Here is a 20,894-nt window from a genome sequence, read left to right as displayed (position 1 = left end):
GTCACGGACTCCGTCCCCTGCTTGAGGGACAATAACTCCTGTGCCAACCGTTCCCGCTCCACCGGGGGAACATACTCGTCTCTGAACATGGTGGTGAACCTCTCCCAGGTTACCTCCGAAATCTCTGCAAGAGTGAAGTTCGCCGCCACGAACTTCCACCAGTCCCTCGCCCCCAAGCGAAACGGTTTCAGTGCAAACCGAACCCTCAGATGCTCCGGACACGAACAGGTGTAGAAGCATCCCTCGATATCAGAAATCCGTCTCATCGCAGCAATCGGATCTTGCGTCCCATCAAACTCCGGTGGGTTCGTGTTGCTAAACTCTTGAAACAACAACGAGTCACCTCCCTGAGGCCTGGCAGCAGCCACAGCTGCAGTAGCTGCAGCAGCCGCAGCCTCAGTCACCGCTGCGTACCGCTCATCAAAAGTCTCAATCAATGTGGTCTTGATAGACCCAAACATCTCCGAAATCTCGGCTTGAATCGCCGCTGCCACCTCATCGTGGATCATCTGACGAAGCTCCTCGACACTCACGCCGCTCGTCTCAGGTCTGTGGCGTGTCTCAACCATGATGTCATAACATAAAAAAAATATCAGAGACTCACTCGAGTGTACTCGCACTCGATAACTCAGCCCTACTTGTTCCTTAGTACCCTAAGGATTCTTACTTGGACTGCGCACTGATCCGGTGTTTTCAGTAGTACGGGCCCGATACTACCTTCCACACCGCATCAGCATTCATTCCAAGTCCTCCTCCTAGGATCCCAGATCACAAGTACTCTACATCTCGCTAAGCATAGGCTACCCTTCGGTAGACTTCTCATAAGCTCCTCACTGCTACCTACTCCCTCTCGAAGCATCTCAAAGCAGCAGTAATCTCCTAGGCTAAGGCATCACAAATAAGGCCACTCTAGTCCTAATATGAATACCTAGCCTACTCTAGCATGCATAACATATCATATCATATCTCATAACACATAATGTAATGGTATTTTGGGAAATCACCGTTCGGGCGCTGGCTGATCGTACACACTGCTCCGTTCTTCCTTTCTCAAAATCTTTTACTCTTTTAGAAAAATTATTTCTTTTCTGAAAATTTTCCTTAAATCCTTAGTTTGAGTTCAGATACACCCGAAGGTGCATCCGAATCCCTCAAACCAAGGCTCTGATACCAACTTGTAATGACGTAAATTTTCAAAACAATTTTTCATTTTTAAATCATCAAAACAATATCATAACAAACTGTATCCAATGTCATCATAACAACAATTCCCAGAATCTCAAAACATTATCTCTATGAGTGTATACAGATCATGCCGGCGCCTTCCCGCGATCCTCGCTAGTACCCGAAACACATAACACAACAACTGTAAGCATAAATGCTTAGTGAGTTCCCCAAGATACCACATACAACACATACGCCTTTCCAGGCTATAACTCTGTGGGATCTTCCGATCCAAGTGTCTCAGGGGACTTCCGTCCCGAATCCCGGTAGACCTTCCGGTCCTACCCGTATCGACCTTCCGGTCCGTAACCTCCTGACCTTCCGGTCCATGTCATCTTGACCTTCCGGTCCATATCATCTTGACCTTCCGGTCCTTACCATACATAAAATACATAGCACATACATATCACATAACCGCATATAGCACATACATCTCATAGCATACAAGACCTTCCAGTCACACATAGGTACCCTTCCAGGTACAGTATAGTGAGAAGACTCACCTCGATGAAGTCGGATAAACTCTCGTGCTCAACGTCCCGACCTAGCCTCCTCCTATTATTCAAATAACATCTCCGATCAATATTCTCTCATAGTGTCATCTCTAAAGATTGGGTAGAAGGTCATTCTACCCCTCTCTGAACTCTCTTGAATCAGTCTTGACCAGAACCCTAAAGTCAACGAAATTCAATGGTCAAACTTTGACCCGACTCGTCGAGTGCACAAGGGCGACTCGACGAGTCCATGCGGGTCCTCTGAATCCTTCCAGCCTCTCTTGGCTCGTCGAGTCATCCTTCCACTCGACGGGTTCCTCCGGTCACGAATCGCGGGGCAACCCCGACTCGACTCGTCGAGTCCACTTATGGACTCGGCGAGTTGCTCCCATAACAACTCTCAAATGACCTTCTGAGGTCAGATCTGTTTCTCTAAACTATAGATCTGACTTCTCCACAACCAATAACCACGTAAAGGTCGAAACTTGACTCACATGCAAAGCACCCAAGGCTTTCCTTGGTGAAATAGCTTCTAAAATGGCAACCTAGTCTCCTTTCCTCCATAAACCAACATAAAGCAGAATGGGGAAGGTTCTCTGGACCTCTATGGGTCCAGATCCGAGGTCTAACACAACAAGGGACCATAAACTCAACTTTTCAAGCCCTAAAAGGTTATAGAAAACCCTAGATCATAGATCTTAACCCAAAACAGGACGGGAGTTCGATTTGATACCTCAATAGTGTAGATCTGAACTTGAAAACCCTGGATCCACAGCTCCCTTGACCTCCTCTTGCTGGAAACAACTTCTCCTTTGCTAAATCACACCAAAATCGATCAATATGGCCTTATCACTCTCTCAACTCGCTCAAGCTCTCAAGGGGCACTCTCTCAGGGCAGGTAGCCGCACAAGAGGGTTATAAGGTCCTTTAAATAGGGCTCAGGCCCGGGGATTTAGGGTTTCAACCTACAGTGTGGACTCGTCGAGTCCCCCCTTTCCGACTCGTCGAGTCCGCTCATTAATCCAGTCAGCAAACGCGCTCCTACTCGACGAGTCCAAGCGTCGACTCGTCGAGTCCCTCTCTTTTACAAAAAGAAAGCATGATCAAACATAATACCTGGAAATTCGGATGTTACATCATATGTAACTTTAACTTGGAACGGTAAATGGATCTTGGAAGATGCTTAGAAATAGAGTGAAACAAAAATGCATGAGAGAAAATTTAGCAAACCTGGTCATATGAACATCCGATGTTTAGCAATCTTAGTATGTCCTAGAAATATGGGTAATGGCTGCATTCTAAACAGACTCTTCAAACAACTAATCTGCAATTTTTTCAAAAAAATATTCATGTAAGAAGAAGCACTAATTTTAGTTTTATGATGGAATTATGTATTCTACACCAAAGCAACTACGACAACTGAAACTAAGAGAAACCAGAATTCAAAAAAGGTATCAGTTCTATAAAGAGCCTTTTCAAAGTTGAGGGCATAAATCAAAGAAGGAGGTCCTTTTGGTACATCAGTAAAGGCGGCGAGTGTTGTAGGGTAAAAAAAGCCTTAATTTCCAACTATTCCAGGTTCCATACCAGTTAATTCTCATTTTCCATGAAACATTTGTTCCCAAAAAAATGATACCAAAAAAATGATATCAATAAACCGGTAACAATCATGAGCAACATGAAGTAACAGAAAAAAAAAGATTTTGCAAGTCACCCAAGCCCGTTTTCATGGGAAAAATGCAAAATACATAGAAAAACCTTAAAAAATAAGGTTTTTGTATAATATATATATATATATATATATATATATATATATATATATATATATATATATATATCATTATTATATATGAAAAATCTTTAGAAAAGTCTTATTATTTTTGAGAAATTAACGATTAAGTATCAAATTTATTTATTTTTTTAATAGAAAAGCCTAAGAAACCGTAAAATTTCTTCACTTTAGTCCATTTTGACATGTTCCGCAGATAATGACACGATATCATTAATTTTCCCAAAATATGAGACTTTTCCATAGATTTCCTCATAATACGTATATAATGTATAAAAGTATTTTTATGTATTTATATGTACATTTTCAGCATTTTTACGTATTTATATATATTTTTTTACGTATTTATGTATATTTTTAATTTTTTATTCAGTTTTTACGTTTTTATGTATTTTAAATGTATAAACAGTTTTTACATATTTAGATGATGTTTAAAGTATTTTTACGTACTTCTTTGTATCTTGGTATATTTTCACATATTTATATATATTTTTTAAGTTTTATGTATAGTTTTTTTAGCTATTTTTATGTATTTTAATTGGATAAACATATTTTTTACGTATTCATATGTAGTTTTAAGTATTTTTATATATTTTAGTATATTGCTTTTATATATTTATGTATTTTTTACTTCAAATTTCATTATAAACTAACTGTTAGACCTTATAAAAGAAGAAAAAAAACACTATAGTACTTCAAAATAAATATTTTTCGAAGACGATCCTTAGCAATCAACGCCATCAGGGGCGAAGTCAGAATTTTCAAATAAAAAGGGCTTACATCGTAATAAGATAAAATAACTTTGTTTTATTATGTTGATAGTTTAAGATTGAAGATTGTTCTCTAGGACACCAATAAAACATAATTACTTCTCCTACTATGAAATATAATTTCTTTAGATTCAAAATTAGTCGGCTCTTCAATTGTAATCGTAGTTCATGAACAACATTTTTTTTCGTTTGAACAAAAAATCAATAGTTCTTTATTTGCTGGTGATTAATTTACATTATGATTATAAAAATCAGATTATCAATCATAATAAAATTATTAATTATAAATTACAAAACTTTAATGTGTTAAAAAAATTAAAGGTTACCTATTACCAATCGGAGAATTAAAGATTATCCATTGCCGATTGGAAAATTGGAAAATTACCTTCTTAATTACGGCCAAATCCCCATGACTAAAGTACTAATTTGAAAATTTTAAGTATGATGAAGGGGGCTTTGGGCTTTATTTACTGAAACAGACGATGAATTTAATCATGGGCTGCATAAAGTATAATACTATTATTAATTAATGGAAAATTTTGGAGGGGGCGCAAACGGAGGTTCCGGTTGCCCCTTGCTACCTCTCCTATTGAACGTCATTTTTGAGGTAATTTCTTTCATTTTTTTATTTTATTTTTTAGATAAACAAAGTTGACAAATATATTTGTTGTTAATAAAGATAACATAGAATTTGTTCATCTACAAAGTTAAATAAAAAAATGAAGAATTTACCTGTAAAAATGATGTTGATTGCTAAGGATCGTTTTTGAAATTCTTTTTGTTTTGAAATATCCTGATATTTTTTTTTCTTCATTTACAAGGTCTAATAGTTAACTTACAATGAAATTTGAAATACATAATACATAAATACATAAACACATGTAACAAAACTGTATAAAAAATACATATGTGAAAATATACCAAAATACATAAAAGTATGTAAAAGTACTTAAAAATTCATATAAATATGTAAAAAAGAATACGGTTATACTTTTAAAAAATATAAAAAAAACATAAAAAAAAACTATATAAAAAGCTTAAAAAACTAAAAAATATACATAAATACGTAAAATATATATAAATACGTAAAAATACATATAAATATTTAAAAATACGTTTATACGTTATATACAAAATTTGGAAAAATATGTAGAAATATCTCATTATTTTGGAAAAATTAACGATTTGGTCTCATGACTTGCTGAACTGGTCAAAATGCACTAAAATGAAGAAATCTACCGGTTTCTTTGGCTTTTCTATTAAAAAATAAATGTGAAACTTAAGCATTAATGTCCCCAAAATAATGGGACTATTTTTGGGAGATTTTCCATATATATATATATATATATATATATATATATATATATATATATATATATATATATATATATATATATATATATATATTATACCTTATAAAGCATAATTGGTCTAATGCTGAATTTTAAGTTGTACAAGCCTTATTGTGCTATTTTTGTACATTAAATTTTATTTGGTCAACTTCAAAAAGTGAAAGCTAAGGACAGATCATCTCAAGCTGAACAAACCCTTATAAACCTGAATCCGTCAAAAATGAATCGATATTTCTTCACATTATTCAGCCATTTGAATCGGTCATCAACAGATACAATCTATATGGCACCTCCTCTCAGTTTGATCAACATAGTATTGCCTTCAACAACTCATCATCGCCATCTCTCTCTAAAAAAACCCTAAAATTTGTCACCACATTGCCATCCCTTATCTTCTATAAAAAAAATCACCGTAAACCCTAGACGGCGTCACCTTCTCCGGTATCCTTACTGTTGATGTTTGCATGAAGATGGACCATTCTCGTAGAGTGAAGACGCAATATTCTCTCATATGTCCTCTATCTCTCCATAATCGTTGTGTCGCACACCACTTCAGAAAATCAATTCAGAAAAGCCAGAACAGATTGAGGAAATTGCTATGCAAGTTTGAATGGGTCAATACCATCAGCAATTTATCCCCAAACGAACTATTGTCAATTTGATGTCATCATCTGTTCTGGTTTTGCGCTTTTCATGATCATCCGTTTCCCAGTCGTCGATGAACACCCCTGCTACTCTATCTCTACTCAAAATAGGTAAAATGTAACATCTTGATTCAAGTAATTTACATCTTTAAGCCCTTGAATGAAAATTGTTTGCATAATTGGTCCCTTTAACCTTTTTATGAAGGAAGTGGGTTTATCTGGTACGTTGGGCGTACGTGGTCAAGGGTCAAACCCTAATTTTTAGGGTTTGGACCCTATTTAAACATCCTTAACTCCCAAGACCCCCTTCATTTATCAGCCTCCATCCCCACTTTCATCCCAAGCAAAACCCTAATCCATTTTGTGAGCATCTTTGAGCCATTAGTGTGTGTTTTGGTGATATTAAAGGAAGAAGAAGGAAAGGAAAGCATCTTAGAAGCTTGAAGCATTTCGGATCCAGAAGCATCTTGCCCTCAAGCTTCATCTAGAGGTATAAAGCTCTGATCTTGATGAAGTTTTGCTTAGATCTTGTTAGCCATGGATTTGTGTTCATTTTGGTCCCATAAGCTTGGTGTTTATGAGTATGGTTTACTCTAAATCATATGAGCTGTTCTTTCAGGAGTTTTGAAGAGTTTAGAGTCATAAAAATGTAATCTTGATCATTAGTTTCCCTCCATGCATGCTCTTTAGTGGTTTGGACCTTGTATTAAGTTAGGGGTTTGGTATTGGGAACTTATTAGCCATGCAAGATCATAAAGCTGGAAACTTTATGATTAAGGACGTCATTTAAGGACTATATATGGATTTGGGACGAAAGGTCTTAAGGGATTAAGCTCTTAATAGAAGGAAAAAATTGGCTGGCACGTACGTTGGGTGTACGTTATGGTAGGTTGCGCGTACATGGTCAACAACTCGTATTTTGGTCAAGATGCTAGTACGCCGTGCGTACAAGCTGAGTATGTTGGGCGTACTCAGCTGAGTTGACTCGGTTGACTCCTTTGACTTTTGACTTGACCAGGACTTTGACTAAGTTTGACTTATGTGTATTTTGGGCATTTGAGTTGTAGTTTGAGTTTTGGTCATTGTTTATTGTAAAGGTGACCGGTAGAGTTGGTATTCGGAGTAGCGTGTTGTTGCAGCTATTTCGTTAGACTGTGAGGCGAGTCTCCTTACTCTATTTGTGGGTGGAAGGCACCAATGTCGGCCATTACTTTGTTATGTAGAATGTTAGCTGTCATGTGACTTTTATATATGAGTGTATGATCAGATTGAAATAAACCACAGAGGGGGACCATTATTGTATGTTCGGGTTGAAATAAACCCCAGGGCAGGGCCCATTATGGTATGATCGGGTTCAAATAAACCCTAAGGTGGGGCCTATTATTGTACGATCAGGTTGAAATATACCCCATGGGGGGGCCCTGGGCTGGGCCCATATTTGTTTATTAGGTTGGAATATACCCTAGGGCTAGGCCCAGTTGTATGTTTGGTATGTGGTATTTTAGGGGAACTCACTAAGCTTTGTGCTTACAGTTTATGTTTATGATTTCAGGTACTTCAGGTATAAAAGGAAAGAGCCCGGCATGATGGCACAACATCATCCCCTCATGATTTCCGCACTTTTTAGATACTATTACTCTGATGTTTTAGATATTGTACATTGTTATTGACTTGGATCTATTTGATGATTGAAACTATTCATTTTTAAATGAAAATTTTTATCATAGTTTTTGGGATGTTACAAGTTGGTATCAGAGCCTTGGTTTAAGGGATTCGGGAACACTTTCGGGTGTGTCAGAACTCAAACTGAGGAAATGACAATCTTTTCAAAAGAAAAAGAAATTGAAATTCTAAAAAGATTTACTAAGTAAAAAAGGGATGCGATGCATGCAATCAGCCGAGCTCAAGTAAGTGGTTCCCAAATTACCCATACCTATGTATTATGATCAGTATGCTTGATATGTGAATTGTATGATAGATTAGGGTTAAGGATACCTTCATGAATCATATGATAGAATTACCTGATTTGTGTGATGCCTTATAGCCTAGGATGATTGAATGTTATGTATTACTTGGATTTGATATCGAATCAGTTAATTGCTAAGTGTATGTTTTTAAAGTTGTATACGATTAGGATCATATAGCCCTAAAATAATCGATTTAGCCTCGTTTCATGTTCCTTTTTTGGTTGTGGACTTAGGGTAGAATCATTATTTGATAGTCTATGTGGTTTCATTTTGTGTATAACTTGCATCCATAAGGTAACCAACGGTGGTGATAGAGGTTCTCGGTATTGCAGGCGGTGGAGTGGGAATTTCTAGAAAAGTATAGATATATGTATGCTGTTTAGCATAGGACTGGTATATAGATTTAGTGTGGTAACTTAGAGGAATATGGACGACCCTTGATGAATGTACAGATAGGTGTGAAAGGTAGTATTGGACCCGTACTACTGGAAGCATAGGATTTGTACTCGAGACAAGATCAGACCTGGAGACTCTAAGGAGACCTGTATAATGAGAGTTCCCTTGAGTTTTATGTTGACTATTTATATGTTTGTGTTTCATTTTGAAGATGGCGGTGATCACTCGAGGAGGAGGTTATGGCTCAGGTTCCGGTCTAGGTTTTGGCTCGGGCACAGAACCAATTGATGAGAGACTGCGAGAGCTCATAGCAGCCGAGGTTACTCATGGTATCTTGGATTCTACTAATGTGATGTTCGGGACCATCAAGGAGGGCATTATGGAGCTTATGGAGGAGCGGCTCAGTGCTTTCTGGGCCGAGATTGATGTGGGTCATATAGGAGTACAAACTTCCTCGTTTCGGGAGTTCAAGGCTTGTGGAGCTCCTAAGTTCTTTGGGGCTAAGGACCTCATCACTAGCCGACACTGGATCGCTGACATAAAGAATGCTCAGTGGACGAGTTTTTGTCCTGAGGGGGAAAAGGTGAGATTCGCATGCTGCCTACTGAGAGACCGAGCTCGTGAATGGTGGGATGAGGTTGGCCGAGCTGCAGGGCCTGGGGCAGTGGTAGTCATGATTTGGGAGGAGTTTGTTACGAGGTTCCAGAGGAAGTTTGCACCAGCAATCGAGGTGCAACAGCTGGCAAGGGAGTTCTAGGACCTTCGCCAGACTACTGAGACTGTGGCGAAGATCACCACTAAGTTCCAAGAGAGGGCTCTATTAGTTCTGCAGTACGCTGCAAATGAGGAGATGAAGAAGACGAGATATCATGACATGTTGAGGGATGAAATCAGAGAGTTTGTAAGATTTTTGGGGTGCAAGACCCTGAATGATATGATTGAGAAGGCCCATAAGCGAGAGATTGAGTTGGAGATTCAGACGAAGTGCAAGCCGAAGCAGATGAAGACAACAGTGGGCCAGGCTAAGAGGCCCAAGACACCGGATTCACGCACAAGAGGCCAGCAGGGCTGGAGCTGCTGTGGCAAGCCGCACAGTGGGGCATATCGAACGATGGGTTCAGTATGTTTCAGTTGTGGTCAGTTGGGTCATCTGAGTAGGGACTGCCTCCAGAGTGCTCTGATTTTCTTTTATTGTAATCAGACCGACCATAATAAGGACGATTGTCTGAGATTGTATGGAGGGGCAGTGGTATCACCTGCACCAACCACCTTGAGGATTATTGATGGCCGTCAGGGCAACGCGGAGACACCTGTGGTGAAGAGCAGGGCATTTCAACTGACCACCGATGTGGCCCGTGCAGCACCGGATGTTGTAACAACCCGTTATTTTTCAAGTCAACAAAAGTCAATAAAAATCAAACCCTCTAAATAAAAACTAAGTTTTATTTATTTTGTTAAGTTCATAAGGGTTAAATGTTGATTTTAAAAATACAGAAATTATGTTTTTATATAAGTATTTTTAGAATTAGGATTTAATGCATCTCAACCGCAAACACTCGTATGGCCCTACCACCCAACCGAAAAATCGCCCCCCCCCCCCCACTCGACCGTGCACCTCGCCTCAGACCCCACCTTTTTCCTTCGGAATGAAAACAGATTGCGGTCAGCTCCATGTGAAGGGTCCCACCCTTTGACCGCAAACTCTTCTTTTGGGCTACTATTCCACCGGAAACCCTATCAAGCCCATTAATTTAGACCGCAAACAAAGGTTTGAGGCCCATTAGGACCGAAAACCCTCTATAAATATAAGTGTTTGGCAGTGAACACAATTCATTTCTCAATTTTCCAACCGTGAACACTCCCATTTTGCTCTCAAAAGTCATCAGGATTCTCTCAAGTATCATACGAAATCTTCAAATCTTCAACCGAAATCCTTCAAATCTACATAAGATCCTCAAGAACATTCATCCAATCTTCAAATCTTCATAATTCCACCAAGAACACACCGAAAACTACTCAAGCCCACCGAAAACCCCTTTTGTTCACTGAAAACACATTGCAACACTTCAAATAATTCCAAATAATTTTGTAAGTATTCCTTACATAATTAAAGTGTTGTCTAACACTTTAATTATTATTTAAACATTTATTAAATCTATTATTTAAATTAATATTTTATTAATTTAAATACGACGTCGGATATAATTATTTTTAGGATAACGCTATTCTCACGCACACTACCCCGAGGATCGTCTCTACAGTTTTGCTATCCGAATGCGAACACGCATTAGAGGTGAGTTCATACCCCTACGTTTTCACTACTTTTTTATGTTTTTAGGGGGGGGGGGGAATACAAGTAAAACACAATGATTTTTTGTGTTAATATTCAAACGATTTCAAAACATTTCAAAACCTTTGCAATTGTTTCAAAACGATTTAGCACTGCAACTGTTAAAATATATATATATATATATATATATATATATATATATATATATATATATATATATATATATATATATATATATATATATATATATAAACCCTTTTGTAACATGTCGAGCAAAAGGGAACTTTATTCAAACTTTTTATTACTGCTTTATGCACACAGATAAATTACAAAGGTTTTTCAATTCATTTCAGATCATACATTCAAACTATAATAGGTATAGTTTTTGAACCACTACACTATTTTGCCAAGTACACTAAACATTACAAGAACATACATTCAAACTATAATAGGTATAGTTTGGGAAACACTACACTATTTTACAAACTCAAGGAACATTACACAGGAACAAGAACATACATTTAAACTATATAGGTATAGTTTATGGAGCACTACTCTATCCCACTAATTCAAGAATGCACTACTAAATAATTATTTAAGTATAATTATTTTACACTACACAGTACACTACTATAAGGTAATACATACAGTTTCAAGTACAAGAGAACACTACTACACTACACGTAAACTAGTTAATACAGGGTTGTGAGGCACTACTTCGGGGTACCCATCAGGGTACCGGTTCAAGTCCTATAAATTATAACCAAAGTCTCATGGAGGGAGAGCATGAATTTGTGTATAGATCTATACGAGACTGACAATCCTGCACCTGAGTTGCTTGCAACAGCTAGGCCGGCAGGCCTGAGGTGACAAATGTCATAACATTTTGACGCCTGAAGAACGTTGTAGAGGCCACTAGGTCATATCAAGAATGGTTATATGAAACTCACAATAGTATCAACTAAAACAATTGTTTACGGGATTAACACTACTTCAAAGGTTTTATATTAAATAATAAAGCTACAGTACACTATTTTACACTACAGCTGGTGGATTCCAGGCATTCATACAAGAAGGTTTTCATACAAACACTACTACAAACATTACTACAAACCCTACTACAGACACTACTACAGTATACTATTTTCTAGTACAGAGTACAGTAACAAACATACATTTTGGTCTTAAGGCCTATGAATGCATTTCATTCACTATAGAAAATATTGGATTTTATGGAGGTATACTACAACATTTTCAAAGAACCAAGACAGGATTTTCATCTCAAAAACATACTTATGAACTCACCAACTTAAATGTTGATACACTTTCAAAATCACTTGTATTCTCAGGGAACCGATAGACAGGTACGCTACAGGTTTTGAGAAGACGGAGCTTATAGAGTCGCATCTTTTATACTTTTGCTATACACTTTTGAAGTCATAGAAACTATGTATTGAATAGATGTAAACATTATATTTTATCAATGTAATGGTTGTGTTTGCTTTGATTAATTATGCAATTGTTGTGATACTGTATATGACGTCCTCCACCCCCGAACGTTTCCGCCGTTTCGGTTTGGGGGTGTGACAGATTGGTATCAGAGCATTGTTTATAGTGAACTAAGTATATCAAACCTTACAAGATATACAACTATAAACACAATGGGGCCAAAGTGCTCTGACTAAAAGTATACTTTTAAAATTTAAGTATTTTATACGAAGTATACAAACATACATACATACTAGAAACAGTATTACAGTAAGAACTACATAAAAGTATTTAGATGTTCGACACTGCAGTTAAACCTAGATAGTTATGTAATCATATATGGGATAAATATAGCCTGATCAACTATATTTATTTGAGATACGACCAACATGTGTTTGGGAGTGATGTTAGTGTTGCAACAAGTCTAAAACTTACCCACAATACATACAAGAGAAACTCTAAGAACCAAACATGAAATCAAAATACTATAGGAGTATTTTAGTACTATAACACTAGCACAACAACATTTAGGCCTCGATAGTTATATATACTAATAGTCGACAAGGGCCTTCTTACTAGAATCAAACATGAGAAAACAAAGAACCCTTGCTGGTAGGTCTATAATTACTAAAGTGTATACGTAAGAATTATATATAATTAAGATTTTATAGACTTAGAATTTGTGATTTAGCTTTACTTCCTGTTCCTTGTTTGGTTGTGGACTTAGAGTAGAGTCGCTCATTCGAAGGTCTATTTAGCTTTAATTATATATAATTTGTATACACTAGGTGATTATAGGAGGACTAGTGCGAGCCACACTATACAAATTCTTTACAAAGTGTTGCTATAAACGAAGTTGGCGATTGTTTACTTATACTAGTAGACTTCCACTATAAATCGCTTAATAGAACACTATAACAGTCAGGATAAGATATATCTTGTTTATTATCACCTGACTCATGACCATTATAGAGGACTTATCATCATTTTCTCTTAAATCATTATAGAGAAAGATGCCTCCAAAGAAGTCCAGCAGGAAGAAAAACAACACTTCGACGAATCCACCACCGCCACCACCTCCTCAGTATGATCCTGTTGTCTTTCAGGCAGCAGTAACGGCCGCGGTGGCAGCCACGATGTCACAAATTAATGCGAGTGGCAGTAGTGGGGCGGGTAGTGGTGGAAACCCTTTTAACCACAGAGATAGTCATGGTCACCCGAGAGAGTGTTCCTACAAAGACTTCACGAACGCTAAACCCAAATCCTTGGATGGCACTGGAGGTTTCATTGCTTTAACGCGCTGGTTCGAGAAGATCGAATCAATATTCAAAATTTGTGCGTGCCCTGAAGCCATCAAAGTAAAATTTGCATCATGCACTTTGACAGACAGGGCCCTATCTTGGTGGAACAGCCAAATCAAGTCATTGACTCTTCCAGTAGCCAATGCCATGAGATGGGACAACTTAAAGGAGCTTATGCTAGCTGAATACTGCCCGAGGGGTGAGATGCAAAAGCTAGAAGAAGAGCTCTAGAGTCTGAAGATGAAAGACTCCGATATCACTGCTTACACTGCTAGGTTCACTGATATGGCTCTTCTGTGCCCTGGGATGGTCACCCCGGAGAGTAAGAAGGTGGAGAGATACATATGGGGATTGACACCCCCGACTCAAGGAAACGTCCTTGCTACCAATCCACTTACCTTCGATAGTACCAAGCGTTTGGCACAGACTCTAGTGGATCATGGAGATTGCCAAGGCTCCATCACAGTTATTCCCGAGCAGCCCAAGGAGAGTGGCGACAAGAAGAAATTTTGGAACAAAATAAAGGGCCAATCTTCACAGGAGCCCTCAAAGAAACAGCAAACAGCGACAGTCCACGCTGCTACCATCCATGTTGTTACTCCTGCTGCCCCAGCGCCTCCCAGCCGTTATGCTGGTAACCTACCAAAGTGCAATAAATATAACTTCCACCGCCATGGACCTTGATGGGAATTATAATGCACTAACTGCAACAAGAAGGGGCATATTGCGCACTTCTGTAAAACACCAACGCAATCTAATGCTCAGACCCCGGAGCTGGAGTAGGTCAAGCATGCTATGGGCGTGGTGAGACAGGGCACTACAAGAGGGATCTCCCGAAGGCAAGGAATGCTGGAAATGCAGGAAGAGTGCTAGCAATGGGTCAGGAGGAGGCAGTAGCGGATCCCACCGTAGTCACGGGTACATTCCTCCTCGATAACTCGTATGCATGCATTCTCTTTGATAGTGGTGCGGAGAGGAGTTTCGTCAGTCATAAATTCAAACACTTACTCGAACACAAACCACAATCACTAAATGAAACATTCACTGTCGAGATGGCTAACGGGAAGAAAGATAGCACTAATGACATATTCATAGGTTGTACCCTCACTCTAAACGACTATTCTTTCCCAATCGACCTTATGTAGGTCTCCATAAAAAGCTTTGACGTCATTATCGCCAAGGATTGGTTAAGTCCTCACCGTGTTGATATTCTATGCTACGAAAAAGCCATTCGCCTCAACCTACCAAATGGCAAAGCCCTAGTTATTTACGGTGACAAACCTAGTACGAACCTTCGCATCATTTCTTGCATCAAAGCCCAAAAATACATGCGTAAAGAATAGTACGCATTCCTAGCCCATGTTGTCAATGAAAAACAAGAAGTAAAAGACCTCGAGAGCATTCCCGAAGTCTGTAATTTTCCTAACATCTTCCCCGTAGATCTTCCAGGAGTTCCTCCTAAATGCAAAGTCGAATTCCGAATCGACTTGATTTGTGGAGCTAACCCTGTAGCCAAATCCCCGTAACATCTTGCACCAACAAAGATGCAGGAATTATCCAACCAATTAAATGAACTGGTCAGTAAGGGATTCATTCGACCGAGCTTCTCACATTGGGGAGCACCGGTCCTGTTCGTTAAGAAAAAGGATGGATCTTTCCGAATGTGCATAGATTACCGCGAACTAAACAAGCTTACCATTAAAAACCGATACCCTCTTCCGCGAATAGACGACATTTTCGATCAACTCCAAGGAGCCCAACTACTTTTCAAAGATTGAACTGAGATCAGGGTATCACCAATTGCAAGTGCATGAGAATGATGTTCCCAAAACAGCATTTCGAACTCGTTATGGTCACTACGAGTTTGTAGTAATTCCCTTCGGTCTAACAAACGCACCCGCGATATTCATGGATCTGATGAATCGGGTATGCCGACCCTTCCTAGACAAGTTCGTGATAGTATTCATAGATGATATGCTCATCTACTCACGAAGTAAGGAAGATCATAGCCAACACCTGAGACAAGTCTTAGAAACATTAAGGGCGGAAAAGCTTTATGCTAAATTCTCAAAGTGTGAGTTTTGGATTAGGAAGGTAAATTTCCTTGGTCACGTGGTCATCGGAGAAGGAATACACGTGGACCCCTCCAAAATAAAGGCAATCGAGAACTGGTCAGCACCCAGAACGCCAACAGAGATCCGCCAATTTTTAGGACTTGTTGGCTATTACCATAGATTCATACAAAACTTCTCCCGAATCGCTAAACCTCTCACTACCATGATTCAAAAGGGTGTAACTTTTAGTTGGGGAGAGAAACAAGACTCTGCATTCCAAACACTGAAGCAAGCCCTGTGCAGCGCACCTATCTTGTCTCTTCCAGAAGGGACAGAAGACTTCGTAGTATACTGCGATGCATCCAATCAGGGGCTAGGATGTGTGCTTATGCAGCGAGGAAAGGTTATAGCCTACGCCTCGAGACAGCTGAAGGCACACGAAGTCAACTACACCACTCATGATATTTATTTTGGGAGTTGTAGTCTTCGCACTAAAAATCTGAAAGCATTACCTTTACGGTACCAAGTACACTATCTTCACCGACCACAAAAGCCTCCAACACATCTTCGATCAGAAAGAACTTAACATGAGACAACGACGATGGATAGAGCTACTCAATGATTACGAATGCGAAATTCGCTATCATCCCGGCAAAGCCAATGTAGTAGCAGATGCCCTTAGTCGAAAATAGTACTCAGGTCGTAGAGTGAAGGCACTAACCATGACAATCCATTCACATCTGTCCACACAGAGCCTTGAAGTCGGATAATGTGGCAGATGAAGCCTTGAGAGGAATGGAGAAGAACTTAGAACTCAAGGGTGACGGAGTTCGTTACTTCATGAATCAGATCTGGACACCGAAGTTTGGTGGCTACAGAGATGTTGTCATGAATGAAGCCAACAAAACTCGATACTCTATTCATCCAGGTTCAGATAAGATGTATTTGGATCTCAAGAAACTCTATTGGTGGCCAAATATGAAAGTTGACATTGCTACCTACATGGGAAAGTGCGCCAAAGTCAAGGTAGAATATCACAAGCCCTCAGGTTTACTTCAGCAGCCCGAGATACCTGAGTGGAAGTGGGAGCGGATTACAATGGATTTCATAACCAAGTTGCCCAAAACATCGGGTGGTCATGACACCATTTGGGTAATCGTCAACAGATTAACCAAGTCCGCCCACTTCCTACCAATAAAGGAAACAAACAAGATGGAGAAATTAACCCGAACTTACATCAAAGAGATAGTAAGACTGCATGGTGTGCCCATATCTATTTTTATCGGATAGATACAGTAGATTCACCTCGCGATTCTGGAAGTCATTACAGAAATCTCTGGGAACTAGGCTGGATATGAGTACAACAAATCATCCACAAACCGACGGCCAGAGTGAGAAAACCATTCAAACACTAGTTGTGTGATTGACTTTGGTAAAGCATGGGATACCCATTTGCCACTTGTCGAGTTTTCATACAACAATAGCTACCACTCTAGCATCAAAGTTGCCCCGTTCGAAGCCATCTATAGCCGTAAGTGCAAATCCCCTCTGTGTTGCGCTGAAGTGGGTGACACGCAGCTAGCTAAAGGGAAAGTCCTTGACAGCACTCTCACCGGCCCAAAAATCATTCGAGAAACCACAGAAAAGATCGTCCAAATCCAAGAACGACCGAAGGCCTCTAGAGATAGACAAAGCGTTACGCAAACCCTTGAAATTTCAGGTGGGTGACTGAAACCTGTTGAAGGTCTCAACTTGGAAGGGCATGATACGCTTCGAAAAGCGTGGAAAACTAAATCAAAGGTACATCGGGTCATTCAAGATTCTTGCTAGAATCGGCCCAGTAGCTTACAAACTCCATCTACCACAAGAACTTAACAATGTACACTCTGTGTTCCACGTGTCAAATCTAAAGAAGCGACTATCCGATGAGACTCTTGTGATTCCACTCGATGAAATCAAGATAAACGAGAGTCTTAACTTTGTGGAAGAACCAGTAGAAATCATGGACAGGGAGGTCAAACGAACGAAACAAAGTCGCATACCAATAGTGAAGGTTCGCTGGAATGCCAAGCAGGGACCTGAATTCACTTGGGAGCGAGAGGATCAAATGAAACAAAAGTACCCGCATCTTTTCCCTAGTCCATAGTCTACTCTCTATAGAAAGAATTTCGGGACGAAATTCCCTCTAACGGGGGGATAATGTAACAACCCGTAATTTTCAAGTAAACAAAAGTCAATAAAAATCAAACCCTCTAAATAAAAACTAAGTTTTATTTATTTTGTTAAGTTCAGAAGGGTTAAATGTTGATTTTAAAAATATAGAAATAATGTTTTTACATAAGTATTTTTAGAATTTGGATTTAATGCATCTCAACCGCAAACACTCGTATGACCCTACCACCCAACCGAAACCCCCCCCCCCCCCACTCGACCGTGAACCTCGCCTCAGACCCCACCTTTTTCCTTCAGACGAAAAACAGATTGTGGTCAGCTCCACGTGAAGGGTCCCACCCTTTGACCGCAAACTCTTCTTTTGGGCTACTATTCCACCGGAAACCCTATCAAGCCCATTAATTTAGACCGCAAACAAAGGTTTGAGGCCCATTAGGACCGAAAACCCTCTTTATATATAAGTGTTTGGCAGTGAACACAATTCATTTCTCCATTTTCCAACCGTGAACACTCTCATTTTGCTCTCAAAAGTCATCAGAATTCTCTCAAGTATCATACGAAAATCTTCAAATCTTCAACCGAAATCCTTCAAATCTTCATAAGATCCTCAAGAACATTCATCCAATCTTCAAATCTTCATACTTCCACCAAGAACACACCGAAAACTACTCAAGCCCACCGAAAACCCCTCTTGTTCACCGAAAACACATTGCAACACTTCAAATAATTCCAAATAATTTTGTAAGTATTCCTTACATAATTAAAGTGTTGTCTAACACTTTAATTATTATTTAAACATTTATTCAATCTATTATTTAAATTAATATCTTATTAATTTAAATACGACGTCGGATATAATTATTTTTAGGATAACGCTATTCTCACATACACTGTCCCGAAGATCGTCTCTACAGTTTTGCTATCCGAACGCGAACACGCATTAGAGGTGAGTTCATACCCCTACGTTTTCACTATTTTTCTATGTTTTTAGGGGGAATACAAGTAAAATACAAGGACTTTTTGTGTTAATATTCAAACGATTTCAAAACATTTCAAAACCTTTGCAATTGTTTCAAAACGATTTAGCACTGCAACTGTTAAAATATATTTATATATATATTTTAACCCTTTTGTAACATGTTGAGCAAAAGGGAACTTTATTCGAACTTTTTATTACTACTTTATGCACACAGATAAATTACAAAGGTTTTCAATTCATTTCAGATCATACATTCAAACTATAATAGGTATAGTTTAGGAAACACTATACTATTTTACAAACTCAAGGAACATTACACAGGAACGAGAACATACATTTAAACTATATAGGTATAGTTTATGGAACACTACTCTATCTCACAAATTCAAGAATACACTACTAAATAGTTATTTAAGTATAATTATTTTACACTACAAAGTACACTACTATAAGGTAATACATACAGTTTCAAGTACAAGAGAACACTACTACACTACACGTAAACTAGTTAAAACAGGGTTGTGAGACACTACTTCGGGGTACCCATCAGGGTACCGGTTCAAGTCCTATAAATTATAACCAGAGTCTCCTGGAGGGAGAGCGTGAATTTGTGTATAGATCTATACGGGACTGACAATCCCGCACCTGAACTGCTTGCAACAGCTAGGCCGGCAGGCCTGAGGTGACAAATGTCATAACATTTCGACGCCTGAAGAACGTCGTAGAGGGCACTAGGTCATATCATGAATGGTTATATGAAACTCACAATAGTATCAACTAAAACAATTGTTTACAGGATTAACACTACTTCAAAGGTTTTATATTAAATAATAAAGCTACAATACACTATTTTACACTACAGCTGGTGGATTCCAGACATTTATACAAGAAGGTTTTCATACAAACACTACTACAAACATTACTACAAACCCTACTACAGACACTACTACAGTATACTATTTTATAGTACAGAGTACAGTAACAAACATAGATTTTGGTCTTAAGGCCTATAACTGCAGTTCATTCACTATAGAAAATATTGGATTTTCTGGTGGTACACTACAACATTTTCAAAGAACCAAGACAAGATTTTCATCTCAAAAACATACTTATGAACTCACCAACTTAAATGTTGATACACTTTCAAAATCACTTGTATTCTCAGGGAACCGATAGACAGGTACGCTACAGGTTTTGAGAAGACGAAGCTTATAGAGTCGCGTATTTTATACTTTTGTTATACACTTTTAAAGTCATAGAAACTATGTATTGAATATATGTAAACACTATATTTTATCAATGTAATGATTGTGTTTTATTTGATTACTATTATGTAATTGTTGTGATACTGTACATGACGTCCTCCACCCCCGAACGTTTCCGCCGTTCTGGTTTGGGGGTGTGACAGATGTGGTTACTGGTATGTGACTTATTCATATCTTTTATTGATTTCCTAATTTATGCTAATGTTATATCTGATCTTGTATAGGGGCCTTCTTAGTCAATGGTATGGCTGCTCATGTGTTGTTCGATTCGGGTGCTACTCGATCCTTTGTATCCCTTGCGCTTAGCAAGAAGTTTTGTGATGCTCCCGGGACACTGGATTACCCATTGTAGGTTGAGATTGCAGATGACCGTTCTATGAGTACTTAAAGGGTTCATCGTGGGTCTGTCCTGAATCTGTTTAGCGAGAGATACTCTATATATTTGTTGTTGATTCCTCTGCGAGGATCGAAGGTTATTATCGGGATAGACTAGTTGGGCCCCAATGGGGTCATGATTGACTATGAGCGCCATCTAGTGAGAGTTCGAACCCCAATTGGGGGAGAACTGTGTATTCATGGCGAGGGAGTTTCGCATGGGCCGACTCTCTGTTCAGCTGCGAGGGCCAGGAAATATCTTCAGCAGGGTTGTTCGGGGTTCATAGCTTATGTGGCGAATACTCAAGTGGAGGGCACGAAGACGTTGATCGAG

Source organism: Lactuca virosa, chromosome 2 (genome assembly GCF_052849685.1).
Source record: "Lactuca virosa cultivar CGN04683 chromosome 2, Lactuca_virosa_CGN04683_v6, whole genome shotgun sequence".
Classification (NCBI taxonomy): Eukaryota; Viridiplantae; Streptophyta; class Magnoliopsida; order Asterales; family Asteraceae; genus Lactuca; species Lactuca virosa.
Note: the sequence above shows the minus strand (reverse complement) of the source record.